The sequence below is a fragment of the Pseudophryne corroboree genome, chromosome 2, assembly GCF_028390025.1.
Source record: "Pseudophryne corroboree isolate aPseCor3 chromosome 2, aPseCor3.hap2, whole genome shotgun sequence".
In the NCBI taxonomy this organism is placed as follows: Eukaryota; Metazoa; Chordata; class Amphibia; order Anura; family Myobatrachidae; genus Pseudophryne; species Pseudophryne corroboree.
Window position 1 is genome coordinate 65,009,908 of NC_086445.1, and position 21,273 is coordinate 65,031,180.

The 21,273-nt window shown below is 45.5% G+C and overlaps 1 pseudogene; it reads right to left on the reverse strand.

Moving 5' to 3' along the window:
* Positions 1–2,773: 2,773 nt before the first annotated feature.
* Positions 2,774–11,488, reverse strand: LOC134990127 (E3 ubiquitin/ISG15 ligase TRIM25-like; annotated as a pseudogene).
* Positions 11,489–21,273: the final 9,785 nt, after the last annotated feature.

Here is a 21,273-nt window from a genome sequence, read left to right on the forward strand (position 1 = left end):
CCCATGGTAACAAGTGACCCGGCGGCTTCGTTTCCGGAAGCGGGAACGCGGGGGAGGAGGCGGCTGTGAATGCCTCTGCGGGTATTTAGGTGGGGTAAGTGTTGTTTGTCTGTGTTGTCCAGCATTTGGTGTTATTGCTTGAGGAAAGGGCGTTCTGCCCTGAAACAGCTGTCGCTTTCTAATACACTGTATAATTTCTGAGCTCATTGCCTCCAGTGCCGTTCTTCTTTGGAGTGATGCATTGATACTTTGATTGTAGCACGGAGGCTGGTTGTTACGTTTAACCCTGCGAGTGCCGACTGCCTTGTCTGTGTATATATATATATATATATATATATATATATATCTACACACACACACACATATATATATATATATATATATATATATATATACATACACATATACATAGGGGTATATGCAATTGCGGTCGAATTCCCGAAATTGTCGAATTTCGGGACTTTTTCGCCAAAAAAATAAAATAATGCCACAGCCGGGGGTCACTTTTATACAGTGCCTTGCGGCCGTGGCATTAAATATCCAACTAGTCACCTCTGGCCGGGGTACCCTGGGGGAGTGTGGACCCCTTCAATCAAGGGGTCCCCCCCCCAGCCACCCAAGGGCAAGGGGTGAAGCCCGAGGCTGCCCCCCCCCCCCCATCCAAGGGCTGCGGATGGGGGGCTGATAGCCTTGTCAAAATTGAAAGAATATTGTTTTTCCCAGTAGTACTACAAGTCCCAGCAAGCCTCCCCCGCAAGCTGGTACTTGGAGAACCACAAGTGCCAGCATGCGGGAGAAAAACGGGCCCACTGGTACCTGTAGTACTACTGGGGAAAAAATACCCAAATAAAAACAGGAGACACACACCGTGACAAGTACAACTTTATTACACACTGCCGACACACACATACTTACCTATGTTGACACGAAGCAGTCGGTCCTCTTCTCCAAGTAGAATCTACGGGTACCTGAAAATAAAAGATAATTATACTCACCTGATCCATGGTCCAGAGATAAATCCACGTACTTGTCAAAACAACAAAACGAACACCCGACCACCGGACTGAAAGGGATCCCATGTTGACACATGAGACCCCTTTCCACGAATGTGTGTGTGTGTGTGTGTGTGTGTGTGTGTGTATGTATGTATTTGTGTGTGTGTGTGTATATCTGTGTGTATGTGTGACTGTGTGGGCATAATGTGTGTCAGCGGCACTACTACAGGGAGCATTTTGTGTGTAAGCTACACTACCACAGGGGGTATTTTGTGTAAGCGGCACTACCACAGGTGATATTTTGTGTAAGCGGCACTACTACAGGGGGCATTATGTGTGTAAGCTGCACTACTACAGGGGGCATTATGTGTGTAAGCGGCACTACAACAGGGGGCATTATGTGTGTAAACTGCACTACTACAGGAGGCATTATGTGTGTAAGCTGCACTACTACAGGGGGCATTATGTGTGTAAGCGGCACTACAACAGGGGGCATTATGTGTGTAAACTGCACTACTACAGGAGGCATTATGTGTGTAAGCTGCACTACTACAGGGGGCATTATGTGTGTAAGCTGCACTACTACAGGGGGCATTATGTGTGTAAGCTGCACTACTACAGGGGGCATTATGTGTGTAAGTGGCACTACTACAGGGGGCATTATGTGTGTAAGTGGCACTACTACAGGGGGCATTTTGTGTATCAGCGGCACTACTACAAGGATTATTATGTGTATAAGCAGCACTACTACAGGGATTATTATGTGTATAAGCAGCACTACTACAGGGATTATTATGTGTATAAACAGCACTACTACAGGGATTATTATGTGTATAAACAGCACTACTACAGGGATTATTATGCGTATAAGCAGCACTACTACAGGGATTATTATGTGTATAAGCAGCACTACTACAGAGGAATTTTGTGTATAAGTGTCGCTACTACAGGAGGCATTGGGGGGTAATTCATATCTGATCGCTGGGCTGCATTTTTTGCTGTCCTGCGATCAGATAGTTGCCGCCCACAGGGTTTGCGTGTATTTTCGCTGTGCAAATGTGCGTTCCTACAGTATGTGTTTGCAGATCTGTTAACAATCAGTTAGGCCTTATTCTTCCAGTGCGATTGAATCCCGCTTATCGGGGCCGAAGCTGACGTCAGACACCCTCCCTCAAAATGCTTGGACATGCCTGTGTTTTTCCGAACACTCCTTGCAAATGGTCAGTTACCACCCACAAACGGCCTCTTCCTGTCAATCACCTTGCGTACACCCATGCGAATGGATCCTTGTAAGACCACACCCCTTTTTCGGTGTGCACCAAAGGCGCACGCTGTCCCTTTGTAAAGTATGGGAAAAAGTTATAGTTTGCAGGGGCGCACCGAACACCCTAGCACCGGCCCTGCACTGCAGGATATGTGTGTCCTATATAAATGGCTAATAATAAAAATAATGTCCACTCTTATCTCCTATAGATTGTAAATTCATATGAGCATATACTGTCTATACTCATGTATCTTATTGTCCATTATCCCCGTGTACGGCGCTACAGAAGCCTTGTGGCGCCTTATAAATAATAATAGAGATGAGCGGATTCGGTTTTACTCGGTTTTACTCGGTTCTCAAAACGACATCTTATTGGCTCACGGATGTCACGTGTTTTGGATAGCCAATAAGATTCGGTTTTGAGAACCGAGTAAAACCGAGTAAAACCGAATCCGCTCATCTCTAAATAATAATAAGACTTGTTTTGAGAAAAACAAATAGAATTGCGCTGTGCATTGGTATAAGTAGCTTTTATTTTGTTATTCATCATATGTGACAATCATTGTACAGGAATCCCAGATATGGATCCCGGCATTTTGGGTAAAAAAAAATCAGGACAAAAATAATTAAACTTAAAAAACATGAGGATTATCTCAAAGGTAAGATAGTCAGTAACCCAACTGAAGAATTATAAAAAGTGTATTAAAGCGAATTAGTCCTTATTCTATGTTCATTCCCCTGTATTACAAGCACTTTTATAATAGAGATAATAATTATACTTTGTGATTATGACATATATGAAGTTTATAAAGCTAAGCAATGGAGCATGCTGGGAGGTGTAGTCCAACTCGTCTCATTTGATTAAAGATAAGTAGCCTTGGACTGAAATTTACAGCAGCAGAAGCTTTAAGGGATATGTATCAAACCTTTGAGAGAGAGAAAGTGGAGAAAGTTGCCCATAGCAACCAATCCGCTTCCAGCTATCATTTATGTAGCACATTCTATAAAAAAACAAAACAATCTGATTGGTTGCTATGGGCAAATTTACACTTTACCTCTCTCGAAGGTATGGTATATCTTCTCCTTAAAAAATAACATCCCATTCACCCATTGCAGAGATCACAGTCACTGGGTGCCGGCGTGTAGCACTGACTACAGTAATAGGGGACACACCGGCTGATAGACAGTTACTGCAGCCAATCACAGCTATCAGAACACAGAAAAACTAAGAAATCTCTCATAAATGTATATTGATAGTATGTAACACACCCGCAGGAGATCACATCCAGGCACACGGGACATCTGGTTACACTACATGAGGCGCTCCACTGTAGCTCCACCCACTGCTTCATTCTAATGGCTACATTATCGACCAATCAGATGTGCCTCCCTCTGATGTCAGCACTTTCAGGGTTTGTTCTTATGATCATTTGTCACAGCTACTGACCATCCCAAATATATATGTACAATCTCTCCCTACACATAATGCAACGTGAAGGGGATCGGTGAAGGTGGCAGAGAAGGTGTGTAAGTGCCTCATCGGAACCAGAGCATAAAAGGACAGCTGTCCAGCCTCATAGTCCAAATATATCCCCACATTATTACAGGAAATATTGCCGGGTAACCGGATCCGTTTCCCGTCATGTATCAGTGAATACTGGTCACACAACCCCTTACACAAAGCCCAGGACTTGTCATTATACCCAATGTGTGACTGCTCTCCTCTCCTGTCTATACTGGGATAGCTCATCCCTACACTCCACCACCCTTATTCACTCACAGTCATATCCAGGTAATGTCGCCCTGAGGAAAAGCTGCTGGTGCTTAACACCTGGTTATAATGCTGAAATCTCTCTGATGTTTCTGGATAATTCTGGGTTTTATCTGACCAGCTTGTACAACTATTATCTTCCTTATATTGTCGCTTATAATTATCAATACCTGTATATATAGAAGTTGGAAAAATAAGAATTTACTCACCGGTAATTCTGTTTCTCGTAGTCCGTAGTGGATGCTGGGGACTCCGTCAGGACCATGGGGAATAGCGGCTCCGCAGGAGACAGGGCACAAAATTTAAAAGTCTGACCACTAGGTGGTGTGCACTGGCTCCTCCCCCCATGACCCTCCTCCAAGCCTCAGTTAGGATACTGTGCCCGGACGAGCGTACACAATAAGGAAGGATTTTGAATCCCGGGTAAGACTCATACCAGCCACACCAATCACACCGTACAACTTGTGATCTGAACCCAGTTAACAGTATGATAAACGTAGGAGCCTCTGAAAAGATGGCTCACAACAATAAACAACCCGATTTTTTTGTAACAATAACTATGTACAAGTATTGCAGACAATCCGCACTTGGGATGGGCGCCCAGCATCCACTACGGACTACGAGAAACAGAATTACCGGTGAGTAAATTCTTATTTTCTCTGACGTCCTAGTGGATGCTGGGGACTCCGTCAGGACCATGGGGATTATACCAAAGCTCCCAAACGGGCGGGAGAGTGCGGATGACTCTGCAGCACCGAATGAGAGAACTCCAGGTCCTCCTTAGCCAGGGTATCAAATTTGTAGAATTTTACAAACGTGTTCTCCCCTGACCACGTAGCTGCTCGGCAGAGTTGTAATGCCGAGACCCCTCGGGCAGCCGCCCAAGATGAGCCCACCTTCCTTGTGGAGTGGGCATTGACAGATTTAGGCTGTGGCAGGCCTGCCACAGAATGTGCCAGTTGAATTGTGCTACAAATCCAACGAGCAATCGTCTGCTTAGAAGCAGGAGCACCCAGCTTGTTGGGTGCATACAGTATAAACAGCGAGTCAGATTTTCTGACTCCAGCCGTCCTTGAAATATATATTTTCAATGCTCTGACAACGTCCAGTAACTTGGAATCCTCCAAATTGCTAGTAGCCGCAGGCACCACAATAGGCTGGTTCAGGTGAAACGCTGATACCACCTTAGGCAGAAAATGAGGACGCGTCCTCAATTCTGCCCTGTCCGAATGGAAAATCAAATATGGGCTTTTATACGATAAAGCCGCCAATTCTGACACTCTCCTGGCTGAAGCCAGGGCCAGTAGCATGGTTACTTTCCATGTAAGATATTTCAAATCCACCGATTTGAGTGGCTCAAACCAATGGGATTTGAGAAAATCCAAAACTACATTGAGATCCAACGGTGCCACTGGGGGCACAACCGGGGGCTGTATATGCAGTACTCCTTTTACAAAAGTCTGGACTTCAGGAACTGAAGCCAATTCTTTCTGGAAGAAAATCGACAGGGCCGAAATTTGAACCTTAATGGACCCTAATTTGAGGCCCATAGATAATCCTGTTTGCAGGAAATGTAGGAATCGACCCAGTTGAAATTCCTCCGTCGGGGCCTTCCTGGCCTCACACCACGCAACATATTTTCTCCAAATGCGGTGATAATGTTGTGCAGTCACCTCCTTCCTGGCTTTGACCAGGGTAGGGATGACCTCTTCCGGAATGCCTTTTTCCCTTAGGATCCGGCGTTCAACCGCCATGCCGTCAAACGCAGCCGCGGTAAGTCTTGGAATAGACACGGTCCCTGCTGAAGCAGATCCCTTCTTAGAGGTAGAGGCCACGGATCTTCCGTGAGCATCTCCTGAAGTTCCGGGTACCAAGTCCTTCTTGGCCAGTCCGGAGCCACTAGTATCGTTCTTACTCCCCTTTGCCGTATAATTCTCAGTACCTTGGGTATGAGAGGCAGAGGAGGGAACACATACACTGACTGGTACACCCATGGTGTTACCAGAGCGTCCACAGCTATTGCCTGAGGGTCTCTTGACCTGGCGCAATACCTGTCCAGTTTTTTGTTGAGGCGGGACGCCATCATGTCCACCATTGGTCTTTCCCAATGGACCACAATCATGTGGAAGACTTCTGGATGAAGTCCCCACTCTCCCGGGTGAAGATCGTGTCTGCTGAGGAAGTCTGCTTCCCAGTTGTCCACTCCGGGGATGAACACTGCTGACAGTGCTATCACATGATTTTCCGCCCAGCGAAGAATCCTTGCAGCTTCTGCCATTGCCCTCCTGCTTCTTATGCCGCCCTGTCTGTTTACGTGGGCGACTGCCGTGATGTTGTCCGACTGGATCAACACCGGCTGACCCTGAAGCAGAGGTTTTGCCAGGCTTAGAGCATTGTAGATTGCTCTTAGTTCCAGTATATTTATGTGAAGAGACGTTTCCAGGCTTGACCACACGCCCTGGAAGTTTCTTCCCTGTGTGACCGCTCCCCAGCCTCTCAGGCTGGCATCTGTGGTCACTAGGACCCAGTTCTGTATGCCGAATCTGCGGCCCTCTAACAGATGAGCACTCTGCAACCACCATAGCAGAGACACCCTTGTCCTTGTCGACAATTTTATCCGCTGATGCATCTGCAGATGCGATCCGGACCATTTGTCCAGCAGATCCCACTGAAAAATTTGTGCATGGAATCTGCCGAATGGAATCGCTTCGTAAGAAGCCACCATTTTTCCCAGGACTCTTGTGCATTGATGCACAGACACTTTCCCTGGTTTTAGGAGGTTCCTGACGAGTTCGGATAACTCCCTGGCTTTCTCCTCCGGAAGAAATACCTTTTTCTGAACAGTGTCCAGAATCATCCCTAGGAACAGCAGACGTGTCGTCGGGATCAGTTGGGATTTTGGAAAATTCAGAATCCACCCGTGCTGTTGGAGCACTACTTGGGTTAGTGCTACTCCGACCTCCAGCTGTTCTCTGGATCTTGCCCTTATCAGGAGATCGTCCAAGTAAGGGATAATTAATACGCCTTTTCTTCGAAGAAGTATCATCATTTCGGCCATTACCTTGGTAAAGACCCGGGGTGCCGTGGACAATCCAAACGGCAGCGTCTGAAACTGATAATGACAGTTTTGTACCACGAACCTGAGGTACCCTTGGTGTGAAGGGCAAATTGGGACATGAAGGTAAGCATCCTTGATGTCCAAGGACACCATAAAATCCCCTTCTTCCAGATTCGCTATCACTGCTCTGAGTGACTCCATCTTGAACTTGAATTTTTGTATGTACAGGTTCAGAGATTTAAGATTTAGAATAGGTCTTACCGAGCCGTCCGGCTTCGGTACCACAAATAGCGTGGAGTAATACCCCTTTCCCTGTTGTAGAAGGGGTACTTTGACTATCACCTGCTGAGAATACAGCTTGTGAATGGCTTCCAATACCGTCGCCCTGTCGGAGGGAGACGTTGGCAAAGCAGACTTTAGGAACCGGCGAGGGGGAGACTTCTCGAATTCCAACCTGTAACCCTGAGATAATACCTGCAGGATCCAGGGGTCCACCTGCGAGTGAGCCCACTGTGCGCTGAAATTCTTGAGGCGACCCCCCACCGCCCCTGAGTCCGCTTGTAAGGTCCCAGCGTCATGCTGAGGCCTTTGCAGAAGCCGGGGAGGACTTCTGCTCCTGGGAAGGGGCTGCTTGCTGCAGTCTCTTACCCTTTCCTTTGCCTCGGGGCAAATATGAATGTCCTTTTGCTCGCTTGTTCTTATAGGAACGAAAGGACTGCGGCTGAAAAGACTGCGTCTTTTTCTGCTGGGAGGGGACTTGAGGTAAAAAGGTGGACTTCCCAGCTGTTGCCGTGGCTACCAAATCCGATAGACCGACCCCAAATAATTCCTCCCCTTTATACGGCAATACTTCCATATGCCGTTTGGAATCCGCATCGCCTGACCACTGTCGTGTCCATAGACTTCTTCTGGCAGATATGGACATCGCACTTACTCTTGATGCCAGAGTGCAGATATCCCTCTGTGCATCTCGCATATAAAGGAATGCATCCTTTAATTGCTCTATAGTCAATAAAATACTGTCCCTATCCAGGGTATCAATATTTTCAGTCAGGGAATCCGACCAAGCCACCCCAGCACTGCACATCCAGGCTGAGGCGATTGCTGGTCGCAGTATAACACCAGTATGTGTGTATATACTTTTTAGAGTATTTTCCAGCCTCCTATCAGCTGGATCCTTGAGGGCGGCCGTATCAGGAGACGGTAACGCCACTTGTTTGGATAAACGTGTGAGCGCCTTGTCCACCCTAGGGGGTGTTTCCCAGCGCGCCCTAACCTCTGGCGGGAAAGGGTATAACGCCAATAACTTCTTTGAAATTAGCAGTTTTTTATCAGGGGTAACCCACGCTTCATCACACACGTCATTCAATTCCTCTGATTCAGGAAAAACTACAGGTAGTTTTTTCACACCCCACATAATACCCCTTTTTGTGGTACTTGCAGTATCAGAGATATGCAAAGCCTCCTTCATTGCCGTGATCATATAACGTGTGGCCCTACTGGAAAATACGTTCGTTTCTTCACCGTCGACACTAGATTCGGTGTCCGTGTCTGGGTCTGTGTCGACCGACTGAGGCAAAGGGCGTTTTACAGCCCCTGACGGTGTTTGAGACGCCTGTACAGGTACTAACTGGTTTGCCGGCCGTCTCATTTCGTCAACCGACTTTTGCAGCGTGCTGACATTATCACGTAATTCCATAAACAAAGCCATCCATTCCGGTGTCGACTCCCTAGGGGGTGACATCACCATTACCGGCAATTGCTCCGCCTCCACACCAACATCGTCCTCATACATGTCGACACACACGTACCGACACACAGCAGACACACAGGGAATGCTCTGATAGAAGACAGGACCCCACTAGCCCTTTGGGGAGACAGAGGGAGAGTTTGCCAGCACACACCAAAGCGCTATTATTATATAGGAACAACCTTATATAAGTGTTGTTTCCTTATAGCTGCTTAAATATATATAATATCGCCAAAAAATGCCCCCCCTCTCTGTTTTTTACCCTGTTTCTGTAGTGCAGTGCAGGGGAGAGCCTGGGAGCCTTCCTAGCAGCGGAGCTGTGTAGGAAAATGGCGCTGTGTGCTGAGGAGATAGGCCCCGCCCCCAATTCCGGCGGGCTCTTCTCCCGGTTTTTCTGAGACCTGGCAGGGGTGAAATACATCCATATAGCCTCAGGGACTATATGTGATGTATTCTTTTTAGCCAGAAAGGTATTAACATTGCTGCCCAGGGCGCCCCCCCCCAGCGCCCTGCACCCTCAGTGACCGCTGGTGTGAAGTGTGCCTGAGCGCAATGGCGCACAGCTGCAGTGCTGTGCGCTACCTCATGAAGACTGAAAAGCCTTCAGCCGCCGGTTTCTGGACCTCTTCTTACTTCGGCATCTGCAAGGGGGTCGGCGGCGCGGCTCCGGTGACCCATCCAGGCTGTACCTGTGATCGTCCCTCTGGAGCTAGTGTCCAGTAGCCTAAGAAGCAAATCCATCCTGCACGCAGGTGAGTTCACTTCTTCTCCCCTAAGTCCCTCGTTGCAGTGAGCCTGTTGCCAGCAGGACTCACTGAAAATAAGAAAACTATCAAAACTTTTACTCTAAGCAGCTCTTTATGAGAGCCACCTAGATTGCACCCTGCTCGGACGGGCACAAAAACCTAACTGAGGCTTGGAGGAGGGTCATGGGGGGAGGAGCCAGTGCACACCACCTAGTGGTCAAACTTTTAAATTTTGTGCCCTGTCTCCTGCGGAGCCGCTATTCCCCATGGTCCTGACGGAGTCCCCAGCATCCACTAGGACGTCAGAGAAATCTATATTATTACCAGCTGTGTTTACATCCAGTATTATAGATGTAGGTTCCTTCTCATAGAGCCCTATTTTTGAACCTGTTATTATATCAGATTGTGTTTTTACACTCAAAGCTATATCTGTAGCCACTGGGACATTTTTTCCTTTCTTTACACCTGTGATTACATCAGATTCTGTATTACTCGCTGTGTTTGCGTCCTGCACTCTGTCAGTAGATTCCTGCACATAGATTCCTTTCTTTATACCAGTTATCATATCATATAATGTGTGTAATGTCTCTGAGACATGTCCCACATCCAGATCTCCTTCACCATGGATCTGGTTATCATGTCTCTCTCTGTTCCCAGCATCACACCAATCACCAGCGACTGGTTCCTGTAAGACAGTCACTAGATCAGTCATGTTACACAGCTCCTCAATGTGACGCATCTTCCTGGACAGCTCGTCCTTCTTTCTTTCCAGCTGCTGGATCATATCAGAGACTGAGAGTGTAACATATTGTTCCTGCCTGGAGATCTCACTCAGGACTCTCTTTTCCAGGTCTTTCAGCTGTCTCCTGATGTCTCTAAACAGGGCAGTGACTGTCTCTGTTACACCAGCTGCTTTTTTCTGATCACCTCTCCTGCTCTCCACCAGGCTCTGGACTCTTTTCTCAGCCTCCTCTCTCTTTATTGTCAGTTTTTGCAGAACATTTCTCAGTTTCTTCTTTTTCTTCTCCGAGGCCACATCCAGCAACTCCACCTGGTGTCCCCGATGTTCTCCGGCCAAACTGCAGGACACACAGACACAGGCAGCGTCCTCAGTGCAGTAATACTCCAGGACCTTCTTATGGACGGAGCATTTCCTGTTCCCCAGGGCAATGGTGGGATCAGATAAGACGTGCTCGGCTGACTTGCTGTGTACTCTCAGGTGTTTATCACACAGAGAAGCCTCACACAGCAGACAGGATTTAGCAGCAGGTACAGGAGAGTCCACACAGTAAGTGCAGAAGATCCCAGTCTCCTCCTGATCTGGCCGAGTAGACTGGAAACTCCCCACTATGTTACACAGCGTTATGTTCTGTATCAGTGCAGGACGCTCCTTACACTCTGCTCTGCAGTCAGGACAGGAATAAACTCCAGACCCCTCCTGTGCATCCAGCACACGATCAATACAGACCCGGCAGAAGTTGTGTCCACATCTCAGGGTTACAGGGTCTGTATAAATGCTCAGGCAGATGGAACAGTCCAGCTCCTTTCTCAGATCAGCAGACGCCATCGCTGGAAGCAGAAGAGAGAAGGGAAACTGAAAGTATCTGTGAATCAGGAACCACAGAGGGTGGGGCTGACGTTGCTCTCAAATTACAGCTGTGGGCTCAGTTATACTAAGCACACAGCCCTACACACAGGACACATGCACTTAGGGCTACTTCACACACGCCGGTTTTCATCAGGCGACAAAGATGAATAGCCGCCCGGTTTTTGCCCGTGATTCAAATCCTTTCACACAGAACGGCTTTGTGACGTGTTGAAGGATCTGGGGCTGCACAACTGCAGCAGTAACAGCAGCCGGACGGCAGCTGTCAAACTCATTGGATATGGATGGCTGTAACACAGCAACCGTGCCGTGACCATGCCGTCTGGAAGCTGCTATGTGCTACAATACTTAATTGAAAAAAGTATACAGCCAAAAACCGGGCGGTTTTTAGCTGCCAGGTGAAAACCGGCCAGTGTGAAATAGCCCTAAGGGCTGTACTCTGCAGTCAGTGATAGTAATTGAACCTGCACAGCACCATGTAAGTAGACAGCAATCAGCTGTGTAATAGTTTTATTAACTTCTTCCCTGCTGAGTCTTTTCTCACCCCTGTTCTAACTTCTTCCCTGCTGAGTCTTTTCTCACCCCTGTTCTAACTTCTTCCCTGCTGAGTCTTTTCCTACCCCTGTTCTAACTTCTTCCCTGCTGAGTCTTTTCCTACCCCTGTTCTAACTTCTTCCCTGCTGAGTCTTTTCCCACCCCTGTTCTAACTTCTTCCCTGCTGAGTCTTTTCCCACCCCTGTTCTAACTTCTTCCCTGCTGAGTCTTTTCCTACCCCTGTTCTAACTTCTTCCCTGCTGAGTCTTTTCCTACCCCTGTTCTAACTTCTTCCCTGCTGAGTCTTTTCCTACCCCTGTTCTAACTTCTTCCCTGCTGAGTCTTTTCCCACCCCTGTTCTAACTTCTTCCCTGCTGAGTCTTTTCCCACCCCTGTTCTAACTTCTTCCCTGCTGAGTCTTTTCCTACCCCTGTTCTAACTTCTTCCCTGCTGAGTCTTTTCCTACCCCTGTTCTAACTTCTTCCCTGCTGAGTCTTTTCCTACCCCTGTTCTAACTTCTTCCCTGCTGAGTCTTTTCCCACCCCTGTTCTAACTTCTTCCCTGCTGAGTCTTTTCTCACCCCTGTTCTAACTTCTTCCCTGCTGAGTCTTTTCCTACCCCTGTTCTAACTTCTTCCCTGCTGAGTCTTTTCCTACCCCTGTTCTAACTTCTTCCCTGCTGAGTCTTTTCCCACCCCTGTTCTAACTTCTTCCCTGCTGAGTCTTTTCCTACCCCTGTTCTAACTTCTTCCCTGCTGAGTCTTTTCCCACCCCTGTTCTAACTTCTTCCCTGCTGAGTCTTTTCTCACCCCTGTTCTAACTTCTTCCCTGCTGAGTCTTTTCCCAACCCTGTTCTAACTTCTTCCCTGCTGAGTCTTTTCCCAACCCTGTTCTAACTTCTTCCCTGCTGAGTCTTTTCCTACCCCTGTTCTAACTTCTTCCCTGCTGAGTCTTTTCCCACCCCTGTTCTAACTTCTTCCCTGCTGAGTCTTTTCCCACCCCTGTTCTAACTTCTTCCCTGCTGAGTCTTTTCCCACCCCTGTTCTAACTTCTTCCCTGCTGAGTCTTTTCCCACCCGTTCTAACTTCTTCCCTGCTGAGTCTTTTCCCACCCCTGTTCTAACTTCTTCCCTGCTGAGTCTTTTCCCACCCCTGTTCTAACTTCTTCCCTGCTGAGTCTTTTCCCACCCCTGTTCTAACTTCTTCCCTGCTGAGTCTTTTCCCACCCCTGTTCTAACTTCTTCCCTGCTGAGTCTTTTCCCACCCCTGTTCTAACTTCTTCCCTGCTGAGTCTTTTCCCAACCCTGTTCTAAACCAACATAAATATCAGTCACCGGTTTATGCAGAGCTGACACAGAATCCTTATTCTAAAGCGCCCTACCCACTGGGCGACGGCAGCAGTTTGGACGATGAACGATCTGAATGATGATCGTTATCGTCCACATTGTTTTGCATTGAAAAACGATGGGAAACCAAGGATGAATGACCGCAGGGACGCGCATCGTTCATCGTTGGTGCCTACACACTACATGATATGAACGATATATTGTTCATTTTTTAGCGATATCGTTCATATCGCCCGTCACCGTCGCCCAGTGTTTAGACAGCTTTAGTCAGAATAAAGATAATCTCTACCAATAGGGACATATGCAATTAGGCCAAGGGGATTACTGGGTTTCACGCCGAGAGCTATTCTGTTATTTATCATTATCCCTATGAAGTAAAGCCTCAATAGATTCTGTATAATTTTTAATTAAAATAGCAAGAAAGTCAACTAAAAGCAATTGTGGGTATTTTTTTCTAACACCACTAAGATATACTTTGAGGCATACTTGCCAACTTGCGATTTTTGGGGAAGTCCCCTGCACCCCTGAAAGAGCAGGCAGATCTCCCGCATCCTACCCACACCCTAGTAAAGCAGGCAGGATGGACAGGTAATCATTGCTTCATTTTAGCCCCAACCCCTTTCCGCGGACCCGCGGATCATGATGTTTACCCAAGGTGGGGGCGAGGCTTCATGATATCAGAAACTGGCCCCACCCCCTAAGTTCCCTGCAGCGTGTCCTCTCCAGACTTAGAGGGTCATTCCGAGTTGATCGCTTGCTAGCAGTTTTTAGCAGCCGTGCAAACGCTAAGCCGCCGCCCTCTGGGAGTATATCTTAGCTCAGCAGAAGTGCGAACGATTGCATCGCACAGCGGCTACAAAAAGCTACAGACCTACTCAGCGCTTGCGATCACTTCAGCCCATTCAGTTCCGGATTTGACGTCACAAACATGCCCTGCGTTCGGCCAGCCACGCCTGTGTTTTTTCCTGGCACGCCTGCTTTTTTTCGAACACTCCCTGAAAACGGTCAGTTGACACCCAGAAACGCCCACTTCATGTCAATCACTCTGCAGGCATCAGTGCAACTGAAAAGCTTCGCTAGACCTTGTGTAAAAATACATCGGCCGTTGTGAAAGTACGTCGCGCGTGCGCACTGCGCCGCATACGCAGAATTGCCGTTTTTTTCATTAATCGCACCGCAACGAACATTTTCAGCTAGCGATCAACTTGGAATGACCCCCTTAGAGAGACATTTAAAGTAGGGACTGTAAGTATGCTTTGTTGTTCTTACTTTGGCATCAATCTACCTTTCCAAAACCACTAAAGCTGGATTCTACATAGAGGTTTTCTTAATAACAACTGCACTTGGAACTGACATTGCTTTTTTTGCTATGAGCTTTTTGTTTACTACTTTGCACTGTTTTAGATAAAATGCAGAAAATGTGTAGTTAGGGTATGAAATTGATTAACCCTTAGCATCTTTGATTTAGGATTCACTTTTTTCCTCATTAAACTATTTCTGTTAAAAGAAAAAAAAACCTTATTCTTAGAGGCCAGAAGATTTTTCAAACTATATCCCCCTGTAAGGAATTTAGTGATAAGCTTATCAATTTGAGAGGAGGCCTTTAAATGATCACTGTTGATTCTCATGATCCTAATCATTTGGGCGTACGGCAACCCATACAGTATTTCAATCTTTTCGGATGGCGACTCCTCCAATATAAAAAAGTATTACGATCCGTACTTTTAGTAAACACAGTAGTGGTGATCTCTGAGTTTTCAGTTGCGATTTAGACATCCAAAAAGTTGATGGTATGCTGATCCAACTTATATGATAGTTTTGCAGGACTCATAGATGCATTATGTTTATCCAATAGGTTTATCAGCACTTCCTGCGAACCATTCCAATACATAAGCAGATCATCAATATACCTAGTATAAAAAAAACACATTAGATGCAATGGTTGGGTCACTAAAGAAAATTTTAAGCTCCACATCGAACATAAATATTCCTATATGTCGGTGTGACCACAGAACCCATCGCACATCCCTTATTCTGTAAAAAGAACTTGCCATCATATAGGAAGAAGTTTCTGAAAAGATGAGTTCCTGTAGGAGTATAATGATATCTATATGAGCCAGCAAGATGGTACTATTATGATTCAGGAATCTCCTCACTGCTGTAAGTTCATCCACTTTGCATCTTGTTACTTGATAAAAAAAATAAAATAATTAACACTTCTATTTTTGAAAGCATTCTTACGTTGCAGCATTATTTCCACAACTGCCTAAAACTTTTGCACAGTAATATATATATATATATATATATATATAAATAAAGGGAAAATACCTTTCCTGCGCTGAGAGTAAGCAGCACAACTGAAAGTTCCTCTGTTAGCGGGAGCTTAGAAATAAATAAAAACAACCAAAGAACAGAGTGCGCTATAACATTTGAATTAATTGAATAATATTCAATTCGCAACACGTAATCGCAGGTTCTCTTGAATTCTGTTCCAATTATTGCCTTCACAATTGGAGCCTATAGAGAAACCCACTCACCAGAAAGATAATCACCCGACAAAAATACAATTGATTAGTATAGAAATGTTGGTTAAAAAATATTTTTATTACAAGGTTTTGTATAAAATAAACAATCAGTTGGACACACATCAAATTGCTCAGATGGTATAACAAAGTGACCTGCTCACCTAATGGTGTGAGCTCAAACAAGGACACTTGAAGCAAGAGGACAGTGTACAACAATCGACGAACCCTACGCGTTTCGTCCTGGCGGACTTCTTCAGGGGTTTAAAAAAGTGTCTAAAAACGTAATAACTTAATGCATTGGTGTCCTCAAAGGGAGCTGTCCGGATGTATTACAATTTATGGTAGGCCAGTGGTTCTCAAACTCGGTCCTCAGGACCCCACACAGTGCATGTTTTGCAGGTAACCCAGCAAGTGCACAGGTGTATTAATTACTTACTGATACATTTTAAAAGGTCCACAGGTGGAGCTAATTATTTCACTTGTGATTTTGTGAGGAGACCTGCAAAACATGCACTGTGTGGGGTCCTGAGGACCGAGTTTGAGAACCTGTGTGGTAGGCCAAAAAGATGGCATGCATTGGATCTACAAAATATTCTGTTTGTTATTAAAATTTGGTGTGGTCGGTTATACCGCTCAAACCATAATCATTTATGATGTTATTTCCTATTGTCACTCTTAAATTAGTGTGATCAACAATATTCCTTGAAGAGTTTTAGTTCAAACACCTAGGTTTGATTGGTGGACAATATTCCGACCAAACGTTGTTTTTTGGGGCAATGTTCGCCTCTATAAGAGGGTCCCAAATTGATAGTCCCCTATCCTAAAGCTCAATTTGAGGTGGGGTATGGATTTGTAAGCGATCCTTCTCCAAAGTGAAAAAGGGCCAAAATCTATACCACAGGGCAAAGTTGGACCCAATGGAATTTCTGAAAAGAATCTCTCTTCTCACAACATGAATGACTGATTTGTAAGCAGGAATGTATACAAAAAGCGCAAGTCCCGAGGTTAACACTTTACTGCAGCCTATCCCTGGGTCATCTATTCCTGACAGTCTTCTCTCTTGCTGACTGTCTCCAAACGCTTTTATCCACCTACCCTCCGGTTTCAGTGGCTTCTTCAGTGTGTAGAAGTCTCTCCTCTATCTTTCCAGAGACTACTAAAGATAGAGGAGAGACTACTACACACTGAAGAAGCCACTGAAACCGGAGGGTAGGCGGAGAAACGCGTTTGATAACTCATCTGCTGGCTAGATACCACCCTTTGCTGCTTATTTGAAGTGTTGGAGAATCGGCTGTCATTTGCACTTTGGAGCTTCACCTTTTGGCTAAATACCACACTTTACTGCCTATTGAAGTGTTGGAGAATTGGCTGCTAATGCACTGAAGAGAGGCACCTTCTATACCATTAAAATAGAACACTGCGCAGATTTCCAACTGTCCACCATACCTTATGGATGAGGCTGCTATGCCTAGAGCCATTTAAGGAGAGGTAATATATCTGGGTACATAGCACACTGTACTCTAGGCGGACTATTGGACTGTGGCAACTGTTATTGCCTTTCATAAGTGTTACATGGAAAATCCAGATAGCCAGCTGTATTGCTAACCATATACTAATTGCACCACATATCAGCCTGCTTAATACTGCTGGACTGCTAACATTTACACCGGCTTCATTCTGCTTGATTAATATCTTGTGCTTTTCTGCATGCGGACACACTTAATACTCACCTGCTATTTGCTGGACTAACATCTAGAGTTTTCTGTATGTGGATTTACTAACAACTTAATATTTCATCATATATGCTAAATATGAGATATTGAAAGTATAACTAATTATCTATAAGGTACTATGTGCTCTTTTTAGACTTCCTAATGTGGAATTATTTGATTGTTGTATATTTTAATTAATTGGTACTGGGCGGTATCATATTGTGATATTTGTGTATGGAATTAAATTTATATATATTTTTTATGATATAAAGTGAAAAGATTCTTATACAAAGCGAGAAGCGCTGTCTTATTCCTTATTTGATTTCTTTATTGTTCGGGGAAACTGGGATCAGTTCCTCAAGATCAGCTGCTCTCACTCTGTAGGTGACAGCGCTTAGTGTATACATCTGTATTATCGTAAAATATAACCTTTATTAGATATGTATTAAAATGAAATCCCAAACTGCAGTGAAACAAAGGTTAAAATCACAAAAACTGTTGCTGAATAGGCATATTTGTTGCTGATATTTATTCACTTGTAGCGTAGTGTTGTCAAGTAGCTGTCTATGCTGGTAACAATTAATCCCATCGAGTCTTGTCGTATATATATCCCCGTCACTCAACAGAAATGATCTCTGTGAGCGTAAGTAGGTATAACAATACTGACTGACCTCCGATTAAGGGATATTTAAATTATTATGGGTAGCTGTGTCGCTATGTCCCCTATATCTATATTCCTAGGTCAAATTCTACTAGGAAATAGATCTCCATATATTAAATCAATTTACACTGGGAGATGAGTCTCCATATATCATAGACATCTCATATTTGTCATTAACATCCCAGACGGAGAAGAGAATTTTATATAATAATTGTTCTGAATCAATCCGTAAGTAAAATCTCTTTTTAGGGATATACCAATGAGTAGAGTTGCTTTAAGGAATATAGCAATTCCCATTCTCATGTATAGCAACCTACATCCGCATTAATACTTTGATCTGGCTAGAAATATAAGGAATATTGCTTTCATTAGGGGTATAGCAACCCCAATTCTATTAGAAAGCAGACTGTCTGCCAGTGCGGCTTGGTTCTTATTTCAACTATTCCAGATCTAGTTTAACTGAAAGAGAAACTTCCCCGTGTCAGAACCCATTAAATGTACTGTTAAAGGAATAATCCTTATTTATTTTACAGTGTAATGGGATTGTCTTTGAAAGCTTTTGTTATTAAGAACGCACACGTCGGATGCCACCTAACCTTTACACTTGACGGGGAATGGCAGAAGTCATTTATATAGATGGGCACACAAATTAGTGATTAACAAATCGGAAGTACCATAATTTAATTTTAGAGCACGAGTGCATATTCTGTTTTACCCCATACGACTCAATTTACCTTGATAAAGACGGTGTACTGTATACCGTCAAAAAGCGTTTGTTCAGTGGAGGAGCAGCTGTTTACTTACTAAAGAGACACCAAAAACCCGTGAATAAAACTCCTCACCTGGGTTCCATCAGGAGTCCTCTGCATTGTAACATAGTAACATAGTTTCTGAGGTTGAAAAAAGACAATTTGTCCATCGAGTTCAACCTATTTGTGGTCTCCTACACTGTATTATTTTTAGCACTAATTTTATATGTTGAGAATGACAGCCGTTATTTTTTATTTATTTTTTTATATAGTGTGCGCGATCTACCCACCATAACCTTGTATATCCTTATCCATTAGGAATTTATCTAGCCCATTCTTAAAAGTAATGGCCGAGTGCGCCATTACTACTCTCTCAGGCATGGAATTCTAAACACGTATTGTCCTTACTGTGAAGAAACCTTTCCGTCTCTGTGTGTAAAATCTCCTCTCCTCCAACCTAAACGGGTGTCCATGTATCCTCTGTGTTGATCTTGCCAAAAACAGATCCCCCGCAAGCTCTGTGTATTGTCCCCTTATATACTTGTAAATGTTAATCATGTTCCCTCTTAATCTCCTCTTTTCCAGTGTAAACATGCCTAGCCTTCCTCATATTCTAGCTTTTCCATCCCCTTAATCAGTTTGGTCGCCCACCTCTGAACCTTTTCCAGTTCCAGGATATCCTTGTCCATTAATGCTCTAAAGAGCATATAAAGCATTGCCAGGCTGCACATGTACTTCTTATGTAGCACACACACCGGGCACATGTAACTACTAACACACCGATGGATGGCACACACTGCCCAAGGTGGGGGTGACGGCATGTGATGATGGCAGATGGGGCTAGGGGCCCCGGAGGATGAGGAGGGATGTCAGTGCAGCCACACACCATCACCTGGCAGCAGCCCCCACCTCTGGCGGCCCCAGCAGCGCAGGGAGCCAGCACGACCTCCGTCCATGCCTGTGGGACTGGCGTTGCTGCAGCGTGCCATGTATTGGTACGGGTAGCCGGATGGGATGCTACCGCTATGGAGGATCCACCTTCAGGTGAGAGATGCTGGGCCGTGCTGGCTGCTGCAGGCGCTGACAGCGGGGGATGTCAGGGGAGGAAGATGAGGGATGCCAGCAGAGGGAGATCGCTGTTGCACTGGATCGCTGGCACCCAGTGTGGCTTACCCCCATCTCACGCATTTACTGGACCTATAATGGAGGAGCTGCCAGTGCACAGCCCCTGTCTGAACAGCACCAGCAGCGGTGGGAACTGCTCATCCAGCCCGTTCTCCCCACTGTGCGCCAAAGACAGCTTGCCCCGCTACCTTGGGATCTTCCTCTTGCCACTGCTGGACCTGGTGGCTGTGGCTGACAATGTGGTCAACGTCACCATCATGTAAGTGGACGTGGCTATGACTGTTTGGGGGGGCGCCCCCCCCCCCCCCCCACCTGGATCCGGCCCTGCTTGTGAGCTTGTAAACTGTTGGCCGGCAGGAAGAGATTTCTGCTATTACCGGATTTTTCTATTTGGTAGGAAGTTTATCTGTGTTGTTTTTATATAGTGGTTTATTAAATCTTGATTATTTTACATACCTTCTTATGAGTTCTTTTTGTCTGATTCTATTACCATCCTTGAGGATATTTTGGGGAATTTAAGTAGCTGATAACTATCTTCCAAAGAAACCTTAAAAGGCTAAAGTGCACGATTGCGTTGCATAAGCATTACATCCAGGGGGACACTTGTTCTTATGTTTTGTGTATGTGCATTCCCTTCTGTCTTCACTTGATGTGGCCTGCGGTACTCCAGAAATACATCTTTGGGGTGGGGGGGGGGGGGGGTAATCCAATTGCTGGTGGAAAATGAAAAAAACCTGTGATGTAGTGTTTTTCCTGCAGCCGCGAGGTTTTGCTACTCAATTGCCTGACTGAAAATAGGATGTGGTGATTTCTATAGAGATCACTGTATCTTGTTTCTCACAGCCACAGAGCAAGTCAGATTTTTTCTAAAATTGTTATTTTTTGGAAAAATCACCAGGACTTTCTCTGGCACCCCCTCGAGGACTAATTAAGCAATTTCCAATTATCTTAATTTGTCAGTAATTACTCACCTTCCATAGCTGTGTCTTCTTCATCCAGGGTTCTCTGCAGCAGCGGTGAGTATGGTGTGTGTGTGTGTGTGTGTGTGTGTGTGTGTGTGTGTGTGTGTGTGTGTGTGTGTGTGTGTGTGTGTGTGTGTGTGTGTGTGTGTGTGTGTGTGTGTGTGTGTGTGTGTGTGTGTGTGTCCATATTTACAGCTGAGTATGCCCCTGGGCAAAGCAATGCACTGGAGCATACACCCATCCTCCAGCGGTAGGGGATGCTATCAGTGGCAGCTTTAAAGTTCCGCGGGCAGTGGGGAGTGTTCAATCTTCCGCTCAGTATGTAAGACCTAGAGCAGCCATTTCTGCTAATCAAGGACGTGCGGTGAGGTAAATGGCTGAGGAGGCACTGGCTGGCACCAGAGCCAGATTTACACACAATATATGAGACAAAGGGTACATGGGGGCATTATACACAGGTTGCGCAGTATA